A 12816-nucleotide genomic window follows, 5' to 3' on the forward strand; every position below is an offset into this window, starting at 1 on the left:
TTACTGAATCTGGTCTGCTTTCTGAAGTTTGAACACCCAACTACAAATGTTCAATGAGACTGTTCAATGAGACGGGAGCGTGTTGGGGGGGCAGCGCCATGAAGAAAGATGCCTCCCGTCTTAATAAACTGGTGAGGAAAACGGGCTCTGTTGCGGGCACAGAGCTGGACAGCCTGACAACAGTAGCTGAGAGACGGGGACTGAAAAAGCTGCGGTCAATCATGGACAATTTATCATATCCACTACACAGTATCATCTCCAAACGGAAGAGCAGCTTCAGCGACAGACTACTGTCACAATCTTGTCCCACGGACAGACTGTGGAGATCATTTCTTCCTCATGCTATGAGGCTCTTTAACTCCACCCGGGGTAGTAAAAGCCCACATTAAACCACACCCCCAGATTGCATATTACCCTATTTTTATTACAGTGTGTATTTTATGTAGCACTATTTAAATACTCTATATCAACACGTTACATTGGGTATTTATGTATTATATTCCTTTTACTTTATTATTGTTTTATTTTCAACACAAGGTTACTGCTGGAAGTGTGAATTTCCTTACGGGCATGAAGTATCTATCGATCTATCTATCTATCTACCCCTGGGTTAGGTAATAGTACAGTAATACAGTAATACAGTATCTACCATAACTTTCCAACTTTTCTTCTAAGATGTATGGAAATAAATCAGCATAACATGCAATTTGTCACCAGGATGATTTTTTTCGCTGAAACGGAAGCACAGTTTCGTAAAAAAAGGAAACATACACGTGCACTAACCACGCTGACGTCGTCCCGTAGTGCTCGTGCTCGCCCGCGTGCCCGCGCAGCAGGTAGTAGCCCCGCCCCTTCTTCCTGGTCCTCGCAGTCCAGTCTCCACACAGCAAGCATGAACGTCCCGACCTGGCGGAATGACCGAACCGGTATCTACAAAACCAGCAGCCAACACCCTTTCTCTGTTTCCCAGACTACAGTCTCAGGTGAGCCCTCGCCGGGACCGGCCGGAGTAGCCTCTATAAGAAAAGCCCCCCTCCGCCACATCCTCCTTCCCCCTCCCGGGGCACGCTCGAGCGCGCAGACCGTTAAGTCTCATTCAATAACGTTATCTGAGCTCGTACTGCCGACGATTCTTCGTCGCACTCGAGCAACATCCTTCGGCGTCAAGTAAACGAATGTGCCGGTAGCAACTACCACCGCCGCAGCCTCCAGCTCGCCTCTTCGATGAAGTTTTCTGGAAGTGACGTCATGCTAACCATCCTGCTCGCTGGAACAAAATCGCTGTTTTTTCGTCGCTGCGTTCACGTGGGTTTGATTCCGAAGGAAAAGCGTCCATCGCCGTTTTCGGTTTGAAAATCCAAGTCTGCATTCCTTACCTTTTCAGTTGAATAGTGATTAGAAGGTCCCCTTTTCTTCGCTGTCTATTGTGTGCAAGCAATGAATGAGTGAGGGGGGTATCGGTTTTTGAACAAGTGTGACGCATTTGGAAATAAAGGGAAAATAGTGAGACAGGTTAGCCAGTTTGTTTTACGCTCTTCCAGGGTGACTATTACCGTTAGAACCTGCAAGTGATGAGTGAATAAATGAAGATAAAGGAATACCTAGTTGGGTTGTGTATAATTTCTAAGTGTTTGTTGTTTAAAACACCCACATATGCCTTGATGTACGAGTTAAAATGGATTTTCCTCTCAAACGGTCCTTTCCAATTTAAGTATCAAGAAACGCTAACAATTGATTGTTCCTAACCACAAGAACAGCATCCGGGCAACCCAAATAGTGGTGGCCATGCTGGATGGGTGTAAGTCTACCTCACTCTTTATTTTTATGACTGACATGCTGAAATATAGCGATCAAAGCTCTGGTTTGGTTGTTGTTACGTGTTGTGGGCTATGTTACGACAACAGATTTTTACTGATGTACAAACAAGACCCTTACGTGGCAGAGAAAAGCGTGTGGTGTAGAGGTTATGGTACAAATAAGGCAATCTCTCAAAATCGTTTCAGACAGCGATTGGCGGATTATCATTGCCAAGGTGTTGTAGTGAGCCCGGGCAATCCCGATGGGTCGCATTCTGTTAATTCTGAGCCTATGTCTGCCCGCCACTCACCGGATAATACTGCACTCTTTTTGGCTGGGCTTTCAGGTTCACTTGGAGCTTACTTTCCTTCTGCCGAAGAACAACGCAGGGTTTTTGCCTAGGGTTTATAGCACACGCCCAACTTCTCAGTGAGTTTTTCGCTCTGGCCTCCACTCACCAGGTAGTAGTACTTAAAAATAAACATTTAAGTCCCAAACACAACACTTTACACATTCCTCTTTCATTTGAACATCCGACAAAATCAATGTAGACCCATGGTAATACCAAACCGCGTCTGATGTACCCATCCAATATGACCGACTGTTTACATTCCGGGGTATACGTGACGTCACGCGAAAACCTATCTGTGAAAAGTGCACATTCCCTAGCCTGCTTTGCAATGAATAGAGACAAATGGTTGTTGTTGCTCTTTATAACTGTAGTGAATTGTGCATGGCTTGTATTTGAAATACAGTAGAATTTGAAATTCCAATCTGAAAAATCTGTAAATCTGTTATTGGCATCTTGGGGCAAATGATAACACATTTATCACATGCATGCGTGTAGATCCGGGATCACCAATATTTTTTAAGCTGAGATCTACTTTTTGTTACTGATTGGCGCAGAGTGCTACCATTTTTATACATATTTCTAAAATAACTTATTTTATCACTATGTTGTTACTATGGTATTTACGGTTCACAAATCCCTAAACTGCCTGGCATCGAGGAGGACGCAACTCTAGACAGCTTTTTCCAGTATTGAGGGCTCCTGGCCTGTTTTTAGGTCGTGGCAATTTTGCCACCAGTCGGCCCGGTTCATTTTCAGTCTTCCTCTCCTTCTGGCCCTTTGTACTGTGCCCTGGAGAATTATTTTGACCAGTCCTGATGATTTTGTGACGTGACCATGCCACTTAAGTTTTTGTCTGCACACAGTTGACAACAGGTCTTCGTAGGGTCCAATGTACCCCTCTGATGGTGTTGCGCACCGTTTCGTTTGTCATAATGTTATTAATAAGTTGTAATTATAAGAAGTTAAGTCAACGACTAAAAGATTATGCCCGTTAGAATTCAGATTTACTAAAAAATGAAAACATCACTACTGAGCTATTTTCTGAAGCTGTCCACAGGCTACTCAGGTCTTCTTAGGAGGCTACCTGTTGCCCTCAGGCACCATGTTGCAGAACCCTGGTGTAGATGATTATAAATAAGTTACCTGTAAAGAATTCCAACAGTTTGCACATTATGATTTTATACATTAATATGCAGTCCCTGGTGTGCATATGCTGGCCCTCAAAAGGGCAAAATGATTGTGGCTTTGTTTCAAGTGTTTAGGTGTTAAAAGCCTCAAATGAGTTTGAATTTTGTACTAAAATATTAGAAAATTAAGTCAATGTGAATTTCTTTCAAAAGAGTCAAATGTTTTGGAAACACATGGAGCAGTTGGATTTTCTCCAAGGGTGACGATTGTGGTGATGATGATTATGAGTCTGTAATGTGCATCAGCATTCCTTGGAACTGCCAGCTATACTCCTTACAATCCGTTGTGATCTTCTGCTTCCACTGGTGGCTGCTGTTAAAACATTTTCCCTAAATGTTCTTAATGCATCTGGAACATTTTGGAGTTGTGAGCTAGTCAAGTACTAACTCTGTGCAAGGTGATCTGTTCAATTTATTGGCTGAACTATGGTTATCATTGAAAGTGCTGGTCAATGCCATTTTCTCGCTAAATAATTTTGATGCCGGCACTCAAATACTTATTTGGGTCGGCACTCTGCAGGGGGGTTTGTCCTTTTAAGTTATGGGTCCCCTAAATCTTCCCCTTTTGAGAACTAATTCTTGTCAACCAGGTCAGCACTGATTTAACATTCACCTTCCTGGTGGGATTCTTAGAAGAGAGGGAAAATGGAGATGGACCACTTAAAAAAAGTCCCGGGGAAAAGAGCTTAAGAAATTTCTCAAATATTCTAATCCCTTTGATTTCTGTCCTCTGTGCTGAGTCCCTCATCTCCTACTCATAGGCTTGACAAGGACAAATACGACATCAACACTACTCTCTCATTTTCAAATCCTGTTTGACATTTGGAGAGATATTTTTAAGGTTAGCGCTTGGTTTGACCATAAGTATTGCTAAAGGAAACATCAACGTGTCGTGTACATTTTTGCAAATCTTAATTTTTTGATACAATCTTGATTTGCAGCCATATGTATGTGTTGATAGGCTGTTATTAACTGTCAACTTTACTTTGTATTTTGAATGCCAGATTTGATAATGGGTCTAGTGTACAGTATGTGTTCAAGGTAATGTTAGTTTGTCTAACGTTCAAAAGCTTGTCTGTCTTGTTTGATGCCAGGGTGGCTACATCTAGAGGTAAAATCGGGCCTCAAACATTTAACCCGACCCAACCGAGGCCCACGAGTATTAAAGGCCAACCCAGCCAGTGCCTGACCAATTAACTTAATTTGCAAGACCAAGTACGAATAAAACCCTAAATTTCCTATTTTATTTGCGAGGACTCAGAAGGACGAGAGGTGATTTATGATAACAAATTAAAGTCGGTCTTTTGTCACGAAATGTAAGGTAAACAAGACTGTATGAACATTCACATCTTTTATGTGTCTGCAGAGGTTACATTAACTTACAATCATCCATCATTTTAAAGCCGTCTCTCATTTTGACGTTATGACAGTTTCAATACGTCTTTAAGAGTCTAGTGCTTTGACAGAGAGGCACAGATAAAAAGAAGAACAATACCGGTTGGATTACAAATAAATTGCAGCGAGAGAGAAGCTCAGCAGACCTGAATGTAATGATTGACGTTTTAGGCCCGACCCGACCTAAAATGTTGGTCTCAAGATCTTACCTTTAGCTGCATCCCATTATTTCTAGTCCTTGACAAACTGTTGCCATAGAATAGTGGCACTATCATTAATTGCAATTACAGCATTTGTGTTTTCTTGTATAAGAAGTGCAATTCTTTATGCTAGGTGAGAATATGACCCCTTACCTACGGGAAAAATTACATGATTTCGGAATTGGTGTTTTGTGCAAACATTGGTTAAACAGATTACTTCATTTCATCCATCCATGTTAGGCAATTTCACAACTCCTTTCCCATTTTTGTTTTGAAGGTCACTGTAGTGGAATATAGTCAAATCCGTTTTTGAGAATAAAATACTGACCAACAATACATTTTATTTGGAAATTTCTGTCGGGGCTCGGCTGTAAATGCCCAACCCGTGCCAGTGGTTGGCAATCATTGAATGATGCATTTTGATTTGTGTTCGTGTCTGTTGATGGTAAGAATCACAGTGCAAGTGATCTCTTGTGGTTATTTGACTGAATGAGCGCAACATCAGAGGCAATCGTTTAAATTATTGATCCTTCTGTATGTCTTTCAACCACCATGGGGTTTGCAATCACTGCACTTTCATGCATGACAATGAACTAGGCTTTTTAACCTACTGTATTATTGTTACTATGAAGGTCTTTCATGTGTCCATAGTATCTTGCTTGTATGTTACTATGTGACACCTCTGTCTCGAACCAGCAACTCCACAAATAAATCATCCAAAGTTTTATTCCTGGTGAGGAATTTCTCTTGTTTTGCATCAAACAGCTTAAATTGGCTAAAGTCGGTTCTATACACCCTTGGGAACCCATCAAGTCATTCTCAATTGCTAATTGGCCAACATTCCAGGCTGACTTTGAAAGTTGCAAGTGTTCTCGAATACTTTCTTTGTTGCCACTTTTGCTCGCTTAACAATATTTTGAAGTCGTTCAGTTGAGCGCAGCAAAGCTAATCTGTTCATTCACGTGTGCGGTTAGCTCCTGTTAGCTAGCATGCTAGTACACTACCTATAATTAGTTGAACAAAGTTGCTAGGCAAGGTGCTGCAGACAGACACCCTAATCCAACACAGACAGATTAGAGTAATCCCTCACCACCTCCCTCCGCCCTGAACTGCATGTTACCTTCGTAACACACACCAATTTACATACAGACACACAAACAAATCATTTCTGGGTTGTTGATGCCGTGTGTTTGAACCTACAGCTTCAGAATAACTGTAGAATGTGTGGCATGCATGAAAAGTGATTTCAAAAATAGAATTTGTTAGCATCGATCTTGGAGATTTCTACTACATTAAATAGTTTGGAAGCAAGGGTCACCAACAAGAGCTTAGAACTACTTTTTCTTGTCACTATTTAGTACAGAAGGCTATCAGCTTGATTTGTATTTCTAAAATAACTACCCATCCTGTTATTACTACATTGCAATTGTCAAAAGTAGTATTTAAAAGGGTCAGTCAAACATTAAAACATCTGCCTTGAATAAAGTCAAGCAGTGATTTAAGTCAGTCATGTCAAGTCAAGTCATGTTTATTTGTATAGCCCATAATCACAAAGAGTCTTAAAGGGCTGCACCGATCAAAGACTATTGCAAACTACAGACTATTATGACACCACCCCCTTATATTGTCAATATAAAATATAGGTTATTCATATGCTATAGAATAGAACTGTGTTTTAAGCTTGGATTTAAACATTTCCACTGGGGTTGCAGATCGAATCTCAGGGGGAAGAGCATTCCACAGCACCTGGCCCCAAATGGAGAAGGCTCTCGATCTCTTCTCGGCTCTTGGGATTACTAGTAGACCAGCATTTTTAGAGCGAAGTCTCCGGACCGGAACATAGGGGGAAATTAAATCTGAAAGATATGAGGGAGCAAGTCCATGCACGATTTTGTATACCAGGGGTCGGGAACCTATGGCTCGCGAGCCATATATGGCTCTTTCCATGCGTACCTGTGGCTCAGAGACAAATTTGATTGCATGCAAATTTTCTCCATCTCGTCCAAAACATAAAATACTAATCCTGTTCAGATACACGCAGAGCCATACCAAAGTTAACAATGGAGCAGTACTTTGCAGTATATATAGGGCACATTTTTCACTACAATTTACAGTCAAGGTGTCACAAAAAAAAAAACAAAAAAAACCTCGTTCTGGCTGTACAACGCTAAATAATCCGTTATATAAAACATCACTATATTATCTGTCTTCAGTGTTCAGTTACCTTATGATGAATCCACAGAACAAACTGTAAATACGCCAAAACACCGGAAGAGAACTTAAAGTTTTTTGATTGGGTGAGTGGGAGGGATGGGTGGAGCTATGCAAAAAGTGCAAGCACTCCCTCCCATATCTCGCCCTGCGCCGTCTGCGCCATAAATAAGCACATCAGGCTCCCTGTTTGCAGAATGTTGTGACGTTTTTACAAAATAACTGCTTGCATCTTGTTTTGAAACCAATATGAATGAATAAAAGGGTCAAAATGAGTTTACCGATCTTAAGTAATTGCAAGAAAGAGACAGGTTTAAAGTGGTATGATTGTTGATTTTGGGACACGGGCTCTGGCATTATTCTCTTTTCATAATTTTTATCAAATCATCAAAAATAAATGTGCTGAAGACTAAGCTTTTGTCTGGGGCGCGGGTTTAGCAATTTAGTACATTTGTCTCATAATATATGGTGTGGCTCTTTCCCAAAATAAAATTGATATATTTTGCTTTTATGGCTCTTTGAGTCAAAAAGGTTCCCGACCCCTGTTGTATACTGCCAACAGAACCTTAAAATAACATCTTAAGCTAACAGGGAGCCAATGCAGGTTTGCTAAAATCGGGGTAATGTGGTCAAACTTTCTTGTCTTAGTTAAAAGCCTCGCTGTAGCATTTTGTACTAGCTGAAGGTTCTTGATTTTGGACTTCGGGAGACCGGAGAGTAGTGCGTTACAGTAATAGAGACGGGAGGTAACAAACTCATGAATTGTAACCTCCGCATCCGATTGAGACAGCATAGGGCGGATTTTAGCAATGTTGCGAAGATGGAAAAAAGCTGTTCTAGTAATATTCTTAACGTGTGTTTGAAAGGACAGATCGGGGTCAAATATGACACCTAAAATTTTGACTGAGTCACTCTGGGTGATAATACATTTGTCAATGTTCTGAGCTGTTTTTGAGAACAAGTCACGGCATTTAGATGGACCAATAACTAGCATTTCGGTATTTTCCTTGAATTTACTTAAATATAAATTACAGGCTAATTAAATAAAATACTTTGGAAGAATTTATCATGTATTTAAAAACACTGATCATGTACCATATTTTTCAGACTATAAGGCGCTCCTAAAACCCCCAAATTAACCAGATATTTTAAAGTGTGCTGTATATAACCCTAAGAAAAAAGTATGGAATCACCAATCTGGGGGAATACCTTGTTCAGACATTTTATTATGTAGGAAAAACTCAGCTCACAAACATGAAGCAATCGTATGGCCATTTATAAGTGCATCATATTGGTATTCAGAAACACTAAAATAAATTAAGAGAAAACATTGCACTGGTCAGGAAATGTGATTTTTATAGAGCAAGTGTAGGGAAATAGATATGGAATCACTCCATTCTGAGGAAAAATATATGGAATCAGTGCATTTTGAGTAGAAAATAAGGACACACCCAGACAATTTCCTTTCCTTAATTGAGCACCTGGCTTATATTAAGTCTGTTAGTCTGCAGTTAAAAACAGTGCAGTTGTCACACATTGGAGGGCCTCTGGACTAAGTGGTTTGGCCAAAATAATGGCTACAACAAGAGAGAATTTACTTGAGACCAGAGAGGATCGTCAAACTTCTTGAAGAAGGTAACTTTACTTGTATGGTTGCCAAAGATGTGGGCTGTTCACAGTCAGCTGTATTGAAGATTTGGACCAAGTACAAACAACATGGGAAGGTTGTAAAAGTCAAGCGTACTAGTAGGCCGAAGAAGACGTGTAGGCGTCAAGACAAACAACTAAAGGCCTTCATGATATGGGGCTGCATGTCAGTCAAAAGCACTGGGGAGATGGCTGTGGTTAAATCCGCATTAAATGCACAGGTTTACATTGACCATTTGGACACATTTTTTATTCTTTCAACTGAAAAAATGTTTGGGGATAATGAACTCATTTTCTAAGATGACAATGCATCATGCAACAGAGAAAAAAACTGCGAAAGCATTCCTTGGAGAAAGACGCATCCAGTCAATGCCATGCATGGCCTGCAAATAGCCCAGATCTCAACCCAATTGAAAACCTGTGGTGGAAATTAAAAAAAAATGTCCACAGCAAGGCCCTGACCTGCAAAGATGATCTGACAACTGCAATCAAAGAGAGTTGACATACATACTAGTGATATGTTTTGATTGTTATTTCTTTGTCTGTCCTTTTTAGGATTCCATATTTTTACCTCAGAATGGAGTGATTCCATATTTATTTCCCTGCACTTGCTCTATAAAAGTAACATTTAGTGAACATTGAAATGTTTTTTGTAATGTATTTTAGTGTTTCTGGATGCCAATATGTTGCACTTTGGAATGACCTGATGATTATTTCATGTTTGTGATCTGAGTGTTTGATTCCGTACTTTTTTCTAAGGGTTGAAATATCGGAAAATATGGTGCATACAATTAGAAATGCATAATTACAATTCAATGAAACTGCTTATGGTAATGGTTCTGGCTTTGAGTAGCATATATAGTGGTCTCGAGTGCCCCCTTGTGGTTAACATGTTAATTGTTTGTTGCTAATATGAATCAAAAGAGAAGCGCAAAACTTTGATGGAAGGTCAGACGCCAACTTTCAAAAGCTTATTGCTTTTCTTGTTGCTTTGGACAATAAATGTACATAAATATGAAAGGTTTTGTGATTACTCGATTGAATATTTTTGTTCATGTTAACGTTTTGTGCAAAATTACGTACTCTTGTTGGAATTGTTGTTAAATGATACTATATCCGGTAACTGCTCTGTCCTTGAGAAACCTATAGACTGATCTTCGAGTGCCCTATACAAATAACGTGACTTGACTTAACTCCTGTGGTTAACATAGCTGTTTTAGTGGTGAAACCAGATATCATAATGTTATTTTTGTTTTATCAAATAATTTTAAATTAAATGTATCTGTTTATTTTCATGTTACAATGGCTCTTACTTTAGTTTTTATTGGGCCTTATAATTCGATGTGCCTTACAGTGCGTAAAATACGGCAAATTATTTTTCAGCTAGAAATTCAATTTCCCAGATATTAAAACAATGATCTATCACTGGTGAGGTATTTTCAGAACCGGTTTGAGGGCTTCTCAGATGTTTGTAGGGGTGACCTGGTTTGTTGTAATATTTTTTTGTTGATGTTTTTTTTAGAAATATATATTTGCCTATGTGTATGTTTTATTTTAAATGTAAATTAGCAATGATAAACCTTGAACTAATCACTATTCGCCTCTTTTTGGGGGGATTGATAGAGTGAAAACCTAGTAAGAAACACTTAAAAGTACATTTTTTTAAAGTTAAAACTTCTTATGATGAGTTTTTTTCTAAGCAAATCCGTGTAGTGTCAGAAAAATACCCAAACCGTGTTTTAAAATGAAAAATGTTTCATATTACTCACAAATATTGTACGAGTGTCTAGATTTACGTTCATGACCTCATAGCTTTGAGTGTCTTTGTTTTTTTTTGTAGTCCCATCTGCATTTGGTACTTCTTGGAAGTTGCTCAAAGGCGTGTGATGTTTGTACAGTAAACATGTTAAGTCGGAGTAAATAAAGCATATTCATGCTATGTCATTTTGTTGTCACAGAAAACGCTTGTTTATTTCGCTCGAAAGAGCATCTGATTTTATTTTTCCCCTCCAGGTTGGATATGTTTGTTTGTGTGTTTCAGTGTTGTGGAGCAGCCCGAGCAAATCTGTTTAATTCGTGTGTTTTTAGTCTGCTGGGAGAGATGATGATGAAGCAAAGAGGACAATTTCTGTGGCTTGTCCACGTTTACCAATCCCTAGAGCAGGGGTTGGCAAACTAAGGCCTGCTGGCCACATGCGGCATGTCAGGCCTCTTCATTCGGACTACCAAATGAAAAAGGTCAAAATATAAGAACAATTTATATAATCATATAATCATATTCCCAATAAAAACTATTTTTAGTGCCAATTTTGACCCCACTGTCCCTTTGTGTGTCTACAAAAATTACTACTACAGAAATACTACAAAATTTCTCCAAATTAAATATGAAATGTAGTGCTTAACAAGCTTAATCAAACAAAATAAGTTATCAATTATACTGTAAAATCTCATGAGAAAATAAGTAGTATTTAAAAAAAAAATAAAAAAATTAACTACCGTATTTTTCGCACTATAGGGCGCACCGGGTTATAGGGCGCACCCCCAAAAAATAGTTTTTGGTCCTATATCTTCCATAGATAAGGCGCACCGGATTATAAGGCGCTACAATGGGAACGTCGACAAAACAGTCAGATGATTCAGTCAAACTGATTACCCCCTTAACATTCCCAAAGCTTGCAAAGAAGCAAATACGTGTCGTAGACACGTGCGGATGCGGTGTCCGTACGATGTCACTTAAATGCGTCATTTCAAATATCATTCGGAAGGTTAAAGTCTTGGAATTCAAGAAATGGCAACCATTCCTTAGTTTCTATTTTCTTTTTCGCTCGCAACTTTACTGTGCATATGACAATAAACACTTGGAAATGAGTTTAATTCACTCAACTCATCACGGCAACATCAAGATCGTTCTAAAACAAGATACCGGGAAAATATAAAGCCGCATAACTCACCTAAGTTCTCACGTTCAATAATGATACGCAATCATGGTCTTCTTACAACCGTGAGTGTAGTAAATACAAATACAAATACAGACTAATGAAACATGTTTCTTTATGGCGTTGTTTAGCAAGCTTGCTATTCAGTCATCTTTTTCGGCCAATTGCAGGGTTTGTTTTGGCCCTCTAGCGTATCCGAGGCTCCGAATAACTTCAGCCAATAGCGATCGATGTAACGGATGATTGACACATCTTTTTCGGCCAATTGCAGGGTTTGTTTTGGCCCTCTAGCCAATCCGAGGTTCCGAATAACTTCAGCCAATAGCGATCGATTTAACGGATGATTGACACATCTTTTTCGGCCAATTGCAGGGTTTGTTTTGGCCCTCTAGCCAATCCGAGGTTCCGAATAACTTTAGCCAATAGCGATCGATTCAAATGATGATTGACACATTGGTTAGCCAATGAAACGCCGGTATATAAATCCCAGCATACACCGCGGACTACTCCACGTTAGGGGGAAAATCGAGTTGGCGGCTGTTGCGTAAGTTGCGAGACCTTGCGAATTTAATATTGAGCCATATATAAGGCGCACCGTATTATAAGGCGCATGGTCAGCTTTTGAAAAAAAATAAGACTTTTAGGTGCGCCTTATAGTGCGGAAAATACGGTACTAATATTGATGAATGTTGCCTGATCACTGATAGCAACAACAGTGAACAATAGCATTCTTTTTTACAAAGATAAAATTTGTCGATTTCCTACGGCACACTCGGTCTAACTCCTAGTTCCTAATTGCACACATGCCCTGGCACTAGTTGAAAAACACTAGTCTAATTAATCCTTCAGATTATCTTTGTGTCAAATCAAAATAAAAAATGTATTAAAAATCTACTTTGGAAAACAATAAAGGTACATTATTGCAGCTTAGTATAATGCCTGTTTGTGCTCAGAAAAGACAGAGGGATCTAGATAACATAGAAAAAGCTATTACATTTGATCTCACTAACACAGTATTTTTACTCGCCGTACGATGTTGTACAACATTGTTTTGGCTGAATTATTTTCCGTAATGCTCAATTTCAACATGG

General features: G+C 39.4%; 1 protein-coding gene across 5 annotated transcripts in view; it reads left to right on the top strand.

The window, feature by feature from the left end:
- The first annotated feature begins 815 nt into the window (after positions 1-815).
- Positions 816-12816, top strand: part of LOC148353914 (ubiquitin carboxyl-terminal hydrolase 54-like) — a 42353-nt gene continuing 30352 nt past the window's right edge. Inside the window, exon 1 of one of the 5 annotated variants that reach the window (XM_088351921.1) lies at positions 816-983. The gene's annotated coding sequence lies outside the window, so the exon portion shown is untranslated. Of the gene's footprint in view, positions 984-1146; positions 1306-8639; positions 8778-10899; positions 11028-12816 lie in introns of those variants that run through there. The other 4 variants (XM_088351917.1, XM_088351919.1, XM_088351920.1 and 1 more) reach the window with 4 other exon arrangements.

Source organism: Urocampus carinirostris, chromosome 13, assembly GCF_059441175.1.
Source record: "Urocampus carinirostris isolate Australia breed hairy pipefish chromosome 13, RoL_Ucar_1.0, whole genome shotgun sequence".
Lineage (NCBI taxonomy): Eukaryota > Metazoa > Chordata > Actinopteri > Syngnathiformes > Syngnathidae > Urocampus > Urocampus carinirostris.